The sequence below is a fragment of the Eptatretus burgeri genome, chromosome 2, assembly GCF_056783735.1.
Source record: "Eptatretus burgeri isolate ZD-2024b chromosome 2, Ebu_testis_v1, whole genome shotgun sequence".
NCBI lineage: Eukaryota > Metazoa > Chordata > Myxini > Myxiniformes > Myxinidae > Eptatretus > Eptatretus burgeri.
This window is the reverse complement of record NC_140962.1, coordinates 69,750,153-69,764,356: the sequence shown is the minus strand read 5'-3', so window position 1 is coordinate 69,764,356 and position 14,204 is coordinate 69,750,153. Positions and strand designations below refer to the sequence as shown.

Here is a 14,204-nt window from a genome sequence, read left to right as displayed (position 1 = left end):
CTCCTCAATGTAACAAACGACCTCTCTCCCCTCACAAATGTCTGACAGTCTTGCCTTGCTTTCCCAGGTGACTCCAGTTATTAATCCCACAGCCGTTGATCCTGATCGACAACCCTTGGGACTTTACTTTCATGTCTGGTGCTCTTCCTCTGTTTGGAGGTCTTTTTTTATCTGAGGCTGTCTGTCTGCATCATGGTAGCCTTTCGAGAAATATTTCCTCAGTGGGAGCTGTCTCCAGCCCCCCAACTTCTCCTGCCTTCCCTCTCCTGAGTCAGTTTCTTGTGTTCTTCCTTCCAGTTCTTCAAGTCTGCTGTCCACCACCACGTGCATGCAATCTTAAAATGTTTTCGGTTCAATGTTTCAGATTTTTCCATCTTCTCGTGCGTGAGATTTCCCAGTCTGTGTTGTGAATGAGTTGACTCTCCTCCCACTCTGGCTCAGGAGGTCACAAGTTGAGCCAATGAAGCGTTTGTCGCTCCTGTGTGAAGCGGGGCCATCGCCGTAAAATATAAAACACAGGAAATGGCGCAATATGCTGAGGCGCGGCGGTGATGGTCATGTTTAACCCTCGACCAGTCAAAGATCCCCGGGGGGTGACACAGCATGGTAAGATCTGCAAAGCAATTGTGTCCTTCGCCCAAGCATTGCAATCATAGACTGACACCTGCAGACAGACAGAGTGAACCAAGGTGCAATTTGATGGGAGGGATGGGGTGAGGGACCTCCTTGGCCATCCCTGAGTGGGGAAAAATGTACCCATTCTACCCCACCCTACCGGTCAGGAGATTTTCTATTATTGGTGCTTGAATTAGTGCAGTCTGTCTGACATTTAAAAATGATAAATGTGTGTTACATCCTTTTTGAGCACAAATTTATTTTTTAAAGTTTGTTCGAACTACATATATATGTGTATATATATATATATATATATATATATATATATATATATATATATATATATATATATATATGTTGTTCTTCTTTCGGCTGCTCCCTTTAGGGGTCGCCACAGCGGATCATCCGTTATGATCTGCATCCTGATTTGGCATAGGTTTTATGCCGGATGCCCTTCCTGACGCAACCCTGGTCGCCTCTTACGACACAGTGATAAGGATTGGGTTTCGCCATGATTCCAGGCTGCCCTACACCCTCTCGTAGCCCAGCGCAGAGCGCCCGTAGCGCCGCCCAGCGCAGAGCGCCCGTCCTCAAGCGATCCTCCAACGCAAGCCTCCGAGGAGCCGGGTAACAGAAGCACGCCACTACACCCGGTTTTATATATATATATATATATATATATATATATATATATATATATATATATATATATATATATATATATATATATATATATATATATATATATATATATATATATATATATATATATATATATATATATATATATATATACATATACATGCACACACATATGTTTATATTCAATATATCAAATGGGTTTTGCACCAAAAGGGTCACTTCAGAACTACTGATCCTTCATTAGGAAGGTCAAAAGAATATTTCCACAAAGTTTCATTGATGTGCTTGAGATGCATTTTCAATGTGCTAAAAATAGTGCCCTCTTTTGGCCATTCTTCAATGGGTTTTGCACCAAATTGGTCACTTAAGAATGGCACATCTTTTATCAGTGTCGGAGTGGCGACCGGTCCAGGATTGTGTGCAATCGCCAAGGAGACTGCTGGCTCTGCCAGAGTTTGGTTCCAATGGATGGATGGATCTTTTATCACAGTGCCAAAATGAAACTTTCGGCACCAGTTTGAGCGATGTCCTCAAAAATGTAATTTCAACTGATTTAATTTCATGCAGATTTTGGGGGGTAATTTCAACTGATTTTTTTCAACTTCAAGCAGCACCCCCGACTTGATGCACCAATTACAAAAGTTAAGAATGGTCATTTGGAGGTCCTCATCCAACCATCTGATGAGTTTCGCTCTCAAAGATGTAATACATGTAATACAAATCTGTTATCTCCCAGATTATGAACCACCAAATTTTTCACAGATTGGATAAAGCATTTCATGCAATTTTGAAGTCATCATGAAGTCACCGATGACATCATCAAAAAAAATCACACTTCACACCGAGAGTACTTGCCATGTGCCAAGTTTCAATTTTTTTCATGGAGAGGCTTCGGAGATAGAGGTCCAAAGTTTTTCCTTTTTTTCCAACATGGCTTCCACACCACGTGACAGATGACGTCACAATTATCGTTACAACATTCACAATGGGAATTTGCACCTATGGTGAAAATTTGTCAATCGAATAAGCGGTTGCAGAGAAAACAGAAAATGAGCATGGACAGACGACGAACAACCCAAAAACAATTTCTGTGGCGACTGTCAACAGAGACATCATAAAATAATATCGGCCCTTTTTATTGCAGGTCACTATGCCACAAACGAATAAGATAGACTTTTGTAGAAAGGCACAAACTTGAAGGCCTTCAAAATCATAACTCATGGCAATCAGACGTTTTCTTCCACCATAGCCTGTTTCACGTAAACTCCACTCAAGTATCCCCATCGCTATTTTCCAATTATAATCAGCAATCACATCTTCCGCTTCCAATTCTGGTTTGTATTTGTCACTCCTCCTAATACAGCAGCTCCCTCTGTCGATCTTCCACCTCTCCCACAGCCTCCTTCAAGCAGGGCCAGGCGTTGTTGAAGATTCATCACCTCACGCTTTTTTCGCTCCTCCAGAGCTTGCAATTTCTGCAAATCATTCAGGTATGGGCAAGAATCTCTTCAATATAAATGTTGCACATCACTGTTCACAGGTATTTTGGTTAAAACTTAAAAAAAAGACACGTCAAACATTATTCCAGACCTGCAAATACAACTGGTCACTTTGCTGACAGGGGGGGGGGGGGAGGGAGAAGAAAGAGAGAAAGAGAAAGATCGTTATAGGGGGAGGGAGGGAGATAGGGAGAGGAAGAGAGGGAGAGAGAGGGAGGGAGGGAGATAGGGAGAGAGATGTAGATAGGGAGAGAGATGGAGAGAGGGAGAGAGGGAGAGATGGAGAGATGGAGATAGGGATAGGGGGAGAGAGGGAGAGAGGGATAGGAAGAGAGGGAGAGATTGAGATAGGGGGAGAGAGGGAGAGAGAGAGGGAGATTGGGAGAGAGATGGAGATAGGGATAGGGGAGATAGGGAGAGATGGAGACAGGGATAGAGGGAGAGAGGGAGAGGAAGAGAGGGAGAGATGGAGATACGGATAGGGGGGAGAGAGGGAGATAGCGGGATAGGGAGAGAGGGGGAGAGGAAGAGAGGGATAGAGGGAGAGAGGGAGAGAGGGGGAGGGAGAAAGCGAGATAGAGAGAGCTTGGGGGAGAGGGAGAGACGGGGAGAGGGAGATTGGAAGATAGGGAGAGAGGGAGATAGCGAGATGGGGGAGAGGGAGATTGGCAGAGAGGGAGAGAGTCAGAGAGGGAGATAGGCAGAGAGGGAGATCGGCAGAGAGGCAGATATGGAGAGAGGGAGATAGGAAGAGAGGGAGATAGGCAGAGAGGGAGATAGGCAGGGAGGGAGAGAGGGAGATGGGCAGAGAGGGAGAAAGGCAGAGAGGGAAAGAGGTAGATAGGCAGAGAGGGAGATAGGCAGGGCGGGAGATGGGGAGATAGGGACAGAGGGAGAGAGAGACAGAGGAAGATAGGCAGAGAGGGACAGTGCCAGAGAGGGAGATTGGGAGAAGGGCAGAGAGGGAGATGGGCAGAGAGGGAGATGGGCAGAGAGCGAGAAAGGCAGAGGGAGATATGCAGAGAGCGAGATCGGGAGATAGGCAGAGAGGGAGAGAGGGAGATGGGCAGAGAGGCAGAGAGGGAGATAGGGAGAGAGGGAGATGGGCAGAGAGGGAGATAGGCAGAGAGGGAGATGGGCAGAGTGGGAGATGGGCAGAGTGGGAGATGGGCAGAGTGGGAGATGGGCAGAGAGGGAGATAGGCAGAGAGGGAGATAGGCAGAGAGGAAGATAGGCTGTGCGTGTGAGCTGTGCGTGTGCGATGAGAGCGGTGCGCACCTTCTCACTTTACCGTACCGAACTCACCGGTTGGCCACGGTGTGTCCCTAACCGTTTGTGGCCAGGGTCGTTACGGCGCGATCCGTGTGTGTTGAGGGTCCACTCGCTCCACGAGAGCCGACCGGAGTTTCCGTGTACCGTCATTGCGCAAATGACCAGTACCTGTACCGCCGGTGACGACCTGTTGTTCCCTTCCAGCACTGTTAATGGTGGTGGGGAGGTGTGCAAAGGGGGCTACTTCGAAGGGTGAGGGTGTGTAAGGGATGGCGAGGTGCCTTGTCGATCGGTGGGGTGGGTTGGATTGAAGGTTGGGGTGCCATCGACCCCAGGCACAGACACCTTTTGTTGAAATTTTCCATGGTTATTTATGTTAATGGTGTGGGAGGCTTCGGAAATTGTAACACAAGGTGGAAGATCACTTTATCGACCGAAAAGGTATTCATTCATTGCCGCAGCCCCTGCAAGTGCGCTGATATGATGAGAAATATGCTCATTGTGGGTGCACCCAGATCAACCTTATTGACCATCTATGCATCGTCAGGGTATTCCCACATAATCAACTACATATGCATCCAGGCTGACATGCAAATTTCAGCATCTGACATCATTCCGGACTCCATCTGCCGGCCCTTTGTAAGTGACCGAAATGTGCAAATGCCAGACTGCCTGAAATCACTAACTTTGCCGACCTAATTTGCATAAATTGTGTGGCAGGCTCATAAAATTCTAACATATGATAGAGGGCCCCCTTACCAACTTAAACAGTGTTTATGTGTAAAATATGAATGTTTATCTATAAAATGTTTATCTATATGTTTATCCGTAAAATATGATAGAAAACGCGTCCGTTTCAGGCATTTTAAAGGCCTGTTGACTGCATATCTGAGCTCGGGGGCCATTTTAAAATTAAATGCCCAATCGTGGAGACCTGTACACATCATCAACAACACATGTACTTGGACTGGCATGCAAAATCATAGCATCAAACATCCCTCCTAATACCCTTTGGCAGGCAGTTGCAGCTGGCCAATTCCTGCATCCAGATTGGTGTCTAACATAATTGGCTTTTTCTACATAACTTTTATCCATAACGTGAGAGGCTCATGGAATTCGAACCCATGATAGGGGGGAAATTATCAACATAAAAGGTGTTTTGTTCACAGTTGCAGTATTCATATATGTTCATGTACGATAGGAGTGTGGCCATTTCAGGTGCTTATGGCGACCCGTTAACTACACGTCTAAGCTCGGGGGCCATTTTGGAGTGAAATGCCTAATTGTGGAGGTCATACTCATGGTCGACCATACACAAGGATTGGCATCGGGCCCATTTTAACGAGCCAGCCTGCCGAGGTTGGGTATTCCACCCCCGTTGAAACACAAAGTTCCACGTGACCCAAATCAAGCGCTTGACAAAATCCGTTGTTGTGCTCGTTGACTATTTAAACGACGCAGTCGTGCAGCTTTATGATCACATTATATGCGTTTTATTTAACTTTGTATGAGGATACGTAATTGGACGAAGGTTGCAATTGAAATGCGCCGAGTATCGCGCGTATAACGCAGTTGGGAGAATGATGAGGCAATCAATTAGCCAGATAAAAGCAGACGTTGGGGGAGGAGGGGTTACGAAACGATTTGTAGCTAACCGCAGATTAGCATAACGTGAAGGTCACACTCGACGACGACCCTTTCAAACTCGAAAGGAAGCCGGGACGACGCGCGATGACGTCAACGCGCACACGCAAAAGCGTTACGTAACTCAACGTGGCGTCACGTGACGCGACGGGCGAAATATTTTTCTACAATCTTAAAACGTCTCTTTTCCACGGGAATTTTCACAGAAACCGATGAAGCGTGTCCCAAAACCTTTTAAAATGTAAACATTGATCTCGCAGACCCTAACCATAAACGGTCCCTCAAGGAGACAGTTCTGGCCTTTCTGCCGTGCCTGTTCGGACCCTCGTCATCCACGTCCACCCAACGCACTCGATGTATTTCTCTTGATAAAAGTGAATTTCAAAACGAAAACCATTTCACTACGCCGCCTTTCGCCGAGACACGACACACGACCTAAGTCTCATAAAACATCCGATTTTTACCCAAATTTCGACAACCGAGTGTTACGCAAACCTCGCGACTATCAAAACTGGAAACAGAATTTTAATTGACTTTAAAACGAACGCGTGAGGCCGTGTTAAAGCCTCCGGCTCCCCGCGAGGCAGAGTGGAAACTATTCCAACTTACCCCGTCCCAACGAGATCCGGCATCCAAGATAAAATCTTATAAAACGTCCGATTTTTACCAAAATCTCGACAACCGAGTGTTAAGCATACTTAGCCGTTACCAAAAGCGAAAACACAATTGCGATCAAAGTTAAAACGGACTCGTAGCGTCGACCGAGGCAAAAATCTCCATTTCTCCACAGAAATTTACGGAATTATTTAATATTATTTTATCAAAGTCATAAAATGCGATTTCAAAGCCATCCACCAACAATCTTTACATAATCCGACGGCTTAGCGAGTCAGCAGGCATGCGACGATAAGCTTTATTGGGATGAAAAATGACTTTTAAACACCATCTTTATCGAAAACATTCCGCCGAACTTAAGGCCCGGTCACACCTTGACGTTTTAGCCAGCGATGGCAACGTATTAAAATGTATGTAAAACGCTGGCTGACGTTGAACTTTTGATGTTTTTTTTTTTTCAGATTCGGACGTATTCATAACGAGTTGGTCGTATGCATAACATATTAGTAATGGACACAGAACGTTTCGTTGTGTTATAGATAACTTATACCAACGAATGCTGAACCTGTTGGCGGCCTACACAACCTATGCCCAACGATAGTCTAACTTCGGCATAGCGCGTTGCACGCATCGCCGACGATGTCGTGACGTAGCCTATTAAAAGGCTGACGCTCAACGATTCGAATCATAACTGCCGTAGAAATGGAAGTGTCAACATCGCGGTCACACCTTGGCGATCTTGCCAGCGTGTGCCGACCTAAGAAAAATGTGTCTAAAACGTTGGGGGCACGTCAAATACGGTATGAGTAAGTTTGGTATACGTGAGTAGAACGCTAAAGTATGCTATCTTACGTCGTAGTAAGTAGAGTACGTCAAGAAATTTTAAACATGTTCAAAATTTTACGACGTACTCGGCGTATGACACACGTTCCGCATGCGATGGGGATAAGTTTTACACACGATATGTGGACGCTTACACACGTCCACAAAGGCTACTTATAAGCTACTCATAAGTCGAAACACGTCGCGGTAATGTCTTTTTTACGCGAAACTTATTTCTAACTTATGTTTGACGTGCTTTGAACCAATTCTTTACGTAGTCCCAACACACATCGACGTATGTAGACGTATTCCAATGACGTCATCCGGTCGACAAAAAAAAAATGAATGTGTTTCTAGCTTACAACTGCCATATAAAAACGTGTTCCCAGCGGTTTTGGGAATTGGTATATAAAAATGCTGCTCATAAAAGGGGAACCCAACAGTGTTTGCGAGTCCTTTTTGAGTCGATGTCCATGTCAGCAGTAACAGTATCAGTATCAGTATCAGTATTAGTATTAGTATGAGTAGTAGTTTGTTCATGTTGGCAGTAGTAGGTGAGTGTGAGGGGGAGGGTGTGGGTTATGATGGATCGTCCTTGCGTTTAACGATTTAACGATTTAAATGATAAACTCAACGATTTAAATGGCTGCATCTCCACTATTGAAAGTAGACGCTTGCGCTCAACAATTGGATTTTTTTTACACTCAACGACTTTTAGACGGTACCACTCAGCTAGTTTCATTGTTTACAATGAACGATTTAAATTGCTGTCACTCGCCTTTGTTTTTTGACGCTGGCGCTCGGAAATTTTAATCGTTTCTATTGAACGTGCTAAATCGCTCAAACCCCACTATTGAAAGTAGACGTTTGCGCTCAACAATTTGATTTTTTTTACACTCAACGACTATTAAACGGTACCACTCAGCTATTTTCATTGTTTACAATGAACGATTTAAATTGCTGTCACTCGCCTTTGTTTTTTGACGCTGGGGTTTGGAAATTTGAAGCGTTTCTTCTGAACGTGTTAAAACGCTCAAACTCGACTATTTTAAATAGACGCTGCCGATGGACAATTGGAATCATAGCCAAGCTAGACATCGAAGTGTGAACATCCTCGTCATGCCGAAGAAAAGTTTGAAGAATGCTGCAAATAAGTGTCCTGGCTGTGGCCGTGGCCGTGGACGCTGACGCAAGGACGATCCATTATACCGACGTCTTTCAGCCTATGAGTAACTTAAAAGTAACGTCTGTCGATGTGTGGCAACGATCGCGTAACGTGCCAACAACACGTTAATCATAGGTTAGAAATAAGTTTCGGGTACGCTAAACATTACCTCGGCGTGTCTCAACTTATGATTAACTTACAAGTAGCATGTGTTGACGTCTGTCAACGATCGCAGACCGTGCATACAACTTATGGCCAGCGTAGCGGAATGTGTGAGTCATACGCCGGCATACGTCGTGAAATTTCAAGCATGAAAAAATTTGAGGACAACCAAAAAGTACAACGTTTAAAGCCAGTGTACAACGACATATGGCAGTGTTTTTCAGCGTGCTCTCAATGTTATCAAAACTTACCCATAACGTATTCAACGTGTGCCAGCGTTTTAGAAAAAAAATTCAAAAATCGGCATACGTTGGCTAAAACGTCAAGGTGTGACCGGGCCTTTACATCGATCTTCCAGACTCACGCTCCATCAACAATACCTGTGGTAACTTTTTTGACACCTCTTGCTTAAAAACCAAAAAGTCAAAAGGATCGCGAGGCCACGCTTTCACGGTCTGTATTCATACTGAAAATGTTGGTGGTGTTTTTTTTTTTTATTATTTATTTTTATATATATATATATATATATATATATATATATATATATATATATATATATATATATATATATATTTTTTTAAAGGTTGAGCCCGAAAGTGCTCGCGAACCACCTGGAAGGCCCTCGCGTACCACAGGTTGGGAACCACTGCTCTAACCTCTTGATGCCAAAATCGAATCAGTTCATCTTTCCACCATTATAGGTATTTGTATCAAGTTTGGTCAAAATCCAATCACTGGGATGGCATTACAACTGACCTCCACACGGTCCATCCTGGGAATGTCTTTGATGGCTGACGAGTTGTAGTTTTTTTCGGTCCACCTTCAGGTCTCCAGTACTTGGTGCTGGTCCAACCAAATAGCTTTTTAGCGAACTTTGATCGACTGCACGCTGTGCATATACCTCCTTGGACTAATCTATTTCAACAAGATGAACCCTTACCAAACTGCCGTTCCAGGGATTTTGCAACTGAACATGGAGGGGTTCACGCCTGCTCAGTGTGATGGACTCCACCACATAGCAACCGCAATCTGTGTACTTGTGATTCTGCTCCAAGAAATACACCTTTGTCATAAAAGTAATGTAAACATACCTGGCTTCAAATTGCTTGCCTTTACAGGCAGCCAGCACCATGATGTTGCAACTGACGTCAATGGCTGCACAGTAATTACAATGTCAGCTCCTGACTCTGACCTGCAACGGCACATCATTAAAATACATGATCTATGCACCATCAATATGTACAAGCCACTAGAACTATTGGGGATGCCTCTTCACGGTGGTTGCACCCCCAAATGCACGACGGGGGGAAATTTTCCCTACTCTTCCCTGCTGCCCGGATTTGTCGGAACAGCGCGGTCACGGTCAGAGCGTCGATCGGACCCCATGCACTGGCCAACTCCCTGTCATCTTCGCACACGAGCACCTCACAAACACACTCAAACACCACACATCAATCACATATCCACAACAAACGTTTCTTTTTCTTCTTCTTTGGGGAGTGACCTCCCTCTGGAAGTCCTCCCCTTTTTCCTCATTCTCGCCAGAGACAAAGAACCCAACATGGGGCCCCTACCACCTCAACCCCAGAAATGCACACCTAACCTTAATATCCTCCAATACAACACAAACAACCTCGTCAGCAAGGCCATGCAACTTAAACACTTCATTCTCACAAACAAGGTTCATCTCGCCATCACACAAGAAACCAAATTACACGAAAAAAACAATACCGACCATCCCCAACTATACATCGATGTGCTCAAACAGCCCTAATGCCAGAGGTGGAGACCTCGTCACATACATTCACAATTCAATTTGATACTCAGATATCACACAAGACAAAAAAGCACTTTTACCACCAGACAACACATTTGAATTTCAAGCTTTCAAAATAAAAAACGGTTCACAAAGCACACACGAACATCATAAACATTTACATACCACCAGACGCATCCCCGAATATACCAACCAAACACTCACAACAACTGCAGAACCTGTGCTCCCTCCCAAAACACCATCATCGGAGTGGACTTCAATGCCAAACACACAGCCTGGTACACTCATCATCAACCAAACACCAGAGGCCAAACCATTGCCACACAACTAAATTCGTTATATATACTGAATGATCCAGACACACACACACACACACACACACACACACACACACACACACACACACACACACACACACACACACACACACACGTACACACACACACACACGTACACACACTTACGCACATGTACACACACTTACGCACATGTACACACACTTAAACACACACACATACACACACACGTACACACACACACGTACACACACTTTCACACACACACACACACACACACGTACACACACACACACACGTACACACACTTACGCACATGTACACACACTTACGCACATGTACACACACTTAAACACACACACATACACACACACGTACACACACACACACGTACACACACTTTCACACACACACACACACACATACACACACACATACACACATACACACACACACACATACACACACACACACACACACACACACACACACATACACCTTTGTGGCTTGAGGATCGGGATGGCGTTCTGCGACCACTCACGTTTCTGCCGGACTGCCTGGAGCCCTGGATGATTTCGTGCTGCAATGTTGGCAGCAGACGTGGCTCGTTTTTTGGGGGTCATGGAGGCAAGAGGGAGGTTAACCCTGAACGACATGATGCTGCTTTTGGCCGAGTCGAGATCTCAGCCCGTGGGGTGATTCCCGGTGGGAGAAATCCCGACTGGAGCGGTGGGGATGGGGTATGTGGGAGAGATGAATCGAGTGTTGGAAAATAAGAGAGCATACAAAGGGAGGCAGAATTTTCCAGGCGAAAGCTTTGTGTATGTGCAACCACACCGAGCAGCACAACAACACAGCATTATTATCTATATATTAATACTGAAGGACCAATTTTGTGCTCCTCCTCGCGGTCGCGTCACGTTTTTCTCGGGACTGTGACCTGGACTGGAAGAAACTTCGTACCTGTAAGAGTGCATCGCACATCGTGGCAATAGTCAAACTTCAACTCTGAAGCAGAATAAACACTTTTCGTTTTACATTCGTTTACATGGTGATGTGTGACGTCACCGCTGAGAGGCGTCAGGACGTCATGACATCATCGGTCATTCGCTGACGCCATCACGTCTGTCGTCGACAGACTGTTACCGCTGAGAGGTGTCATTCCACTCCTCGAAAATAGCGTCTGCAATGTAAAACCCTCTTCTGCACATGCTGACCAGGGCCGGATTTAGGGCAGGGCCCACAGGGCCGGGGCCCAGGGCCCCGCGCCTCCCAGGGGCCCCGCGCAAACGCAAAGATCACAAGAAATTCTGCTATTTCCCCCCTTTTGTTTGTTTGTGAAAAAAAATCGACTTCGTTTGTGTAAATCACGGGTTCCCAACCGGGGGGGGGGAATTTCCCCCAGGGGGGAAATTTGGGTGTTTCAGGGGAAAATTCTAGTCTGGAATTAAAATTCTGGAAATTATCAGAAAATAATTTCCAGTAATAGCCTTGTTCTTCTCTTCTCAGGAGTACCCGTTTCCTGAACTTTACCCGCTTTCATTCTTATGTTTTATTTTCTTTCTTCTTTTTTAGTTTGTTCTTTTCTATTACATGTCTTAATATGATCTCTCTTGTTCTTTTCAGGTCCGCAAGTGATCATGTCGAAAAAACGGATATATTCAGAAGCATATCTAGACTTCGGTTTTACGTTCGTTGTGAATAACGGGGAACATCTGCCACAATGTGTCATCTGCACAAAGACCTTGGGGAATGGTAGCATGAAGCCATTCCAGATGAAGCAACACCTTCATGGATGCCATCCCAACTACAGAACAAGGATCGTGAATACTTCAAGCTGAAACAAAATTATCTGAAGAAGATGAGACTGGACTCAACTGGAACGTTTCGTCAACAAACGGACGCTATTGTGAAAGCGTCATACGAAGTCTCGTACAAGATTGCGAGGGACAAAAAACCACACACAATTGGTGAAACATTGGTGAAGCCCTGTATGCTGCAGTGGGTGAAGTTGGTCCTTGGTGAGGCTGCCCACAACAAGATGACCCAGATTTCCCTTTCAAACAACACCATTCGGTCACGGATCAATGATATGGCTGAGAGCATCAAGAACCAAGTTGTTCAGAAGGTTCGAGGGTCACAGTTTTTTCGATTCAACTCGACGAATCGACAGATGTGATGGACCTTATCAATGACTTTTTCGAAGACAGCAACATCAGCTGGGAGTCTCTGGTTGGGGTGTGCACGGATGGTGCCCCAGCCATGCTCGGCTCTCGATCGGGGTTCGTCACGCTCGTCAAGCAAAAGAATCCGGCAGTGGAATCGCCACACTGTCTGATCCACAAAGAGGCGCTTGCTTCGAGAACTCTCTCCAAGAACTTCAAGCAGCATCTCGAGACTGTCATCAAAGTCGTCAACTTTATCAAGGGTTCCGCTCTGAACACTCGGCTGTTCCGTCGGCTCTGTGAAGGCATGGAAGCCGACCACGAATCGTTGCTGTTTCATACTCAGGTGAGGTGGCTCTCAAAGGGAAACATGTTGCAGCGAGTCCTGGAATTGTTTGATGAGGTGGTAGCCTTCCTTCGGGCCCAAGAGAATGTTGTGCTTCTGGAGGCGTTGAAGGGTGAGTTTTTCCGTGTGCGGCTGTCCTACTTGTCCGATATTTTCAGTGCATTGAACGAGCTCATCAGGAAACTGCAGGGCAAAGGGACCAACATTCTTTTTCAGTCGGACAAGATCAGAGCTTTCGTGGCTAAACTGGAACTGTGGAAGAAAAGAGCGGGGAGTGGAAGTTTTTCCTCATTCCTCGCTCTGAACGAATGTGTGGAGGATATGGAGGATGGTCTGCCTGATCCAATAGCCGAGGATATCAAACAACACCTCGAAGGCTTGGAGGAAGAATTCAAGTATTATTTCCCGGGGATCACAAACGAGAACAACGAGAACAAGCTTATCAGAGACCCATTTCAGAGGAACGTTGATGATGTGCCAGAAACGTGGCAGGAAGAGTTCCTGGACTTGGAAAAACGACTCTACAGTGAAGGATGCCTTCCAGAATATGGAACTGGAAGAGTTTTGGACCCAAGTCCGAGGAACCTACCCGCTTCTTGCGACCAATGTTCTGCGGATATTGGTCCAGTTTTCTTCCACCGACCTGTGTGAGACAGGATTTTCGGCACTGGTACACCTCAAAACAAAGGCACGCAACAAGTTGGAGGTGGAGGCGGATCTTCGCTGTGCGCTCTCCATAACTCCCCCAGACATTGAAGGACTCGTGAACGGCAAACAATGCCAGAAGTCACATTAAAATGCTGTGTTCTTATTCAATACAATTTAATGTTAGCTGTGTTAGTGCATTTGAAAAATAAATTAGTAAATAGTCTCAGTGTGTTTTAACTGTTCTTTCTCTCATACACATGAAGGGGGAAATCTGGATGGTTGAATTGGGTGCAGGGGGAAATGACAGAAAAAAGGTTGGGAACCACTGGTGTAAATGGTCAGTGAATCACGAAACAAATACTCAATATCGCTGTTAATTTGTCATCTGTTTGTTTATGTTTGTCATTTATTTTACATCTTTGAACTTACTTTTTTTTCCTTTCCACTGATCATAAGAGTGCAATCTTAAGGTCTACCACAGAAATAGGTCACACAAAAAAGTGAGGGTTTTCCCAATCCCAGCAAGCTATGGCCGT

The 14,204-nt window shown here is 45.3% G+C and overlaps 1 long non-coding RNA gene and 1 pseudogene across 2 annotated transcripts; one reads left to right on the top strand and one right to left on the bottom strand.

Annotated features, from left to right (window-relative positions):
- Window positions 1-979: 979 nt before the first annotated feature.
- LOC147032250 (SCAN domain-containing protein 3-like) lies at window positions 980-13,969 on the top strand (annotated as a pseudogene). The gene is made up of 3 exons (XR_015055098.1): window positions 980-1,242; window positions 2,656-2,747; window positions 12,136-13,969. The product of XR_015055098.1 is annotated as an SCAN domain-containing protein 3-like (transcript).
- LOC147032251 (uncharacterized) lies at window positions 2,378-6,271 on the bottom strand. Its single transcript, XR_015055099.1, has 2 exons — window positions 5,684-6,271; window positions 2,378-2,732 (listed from the first exon to the last, which is right to left on the bottom strand). It is a non-coding gene; the product is annotated as an uncharacterized LOC147032251 (long non-coding RNA).
- Window positions 13,970-14,204: the final 235 nt, after the last annotated feature.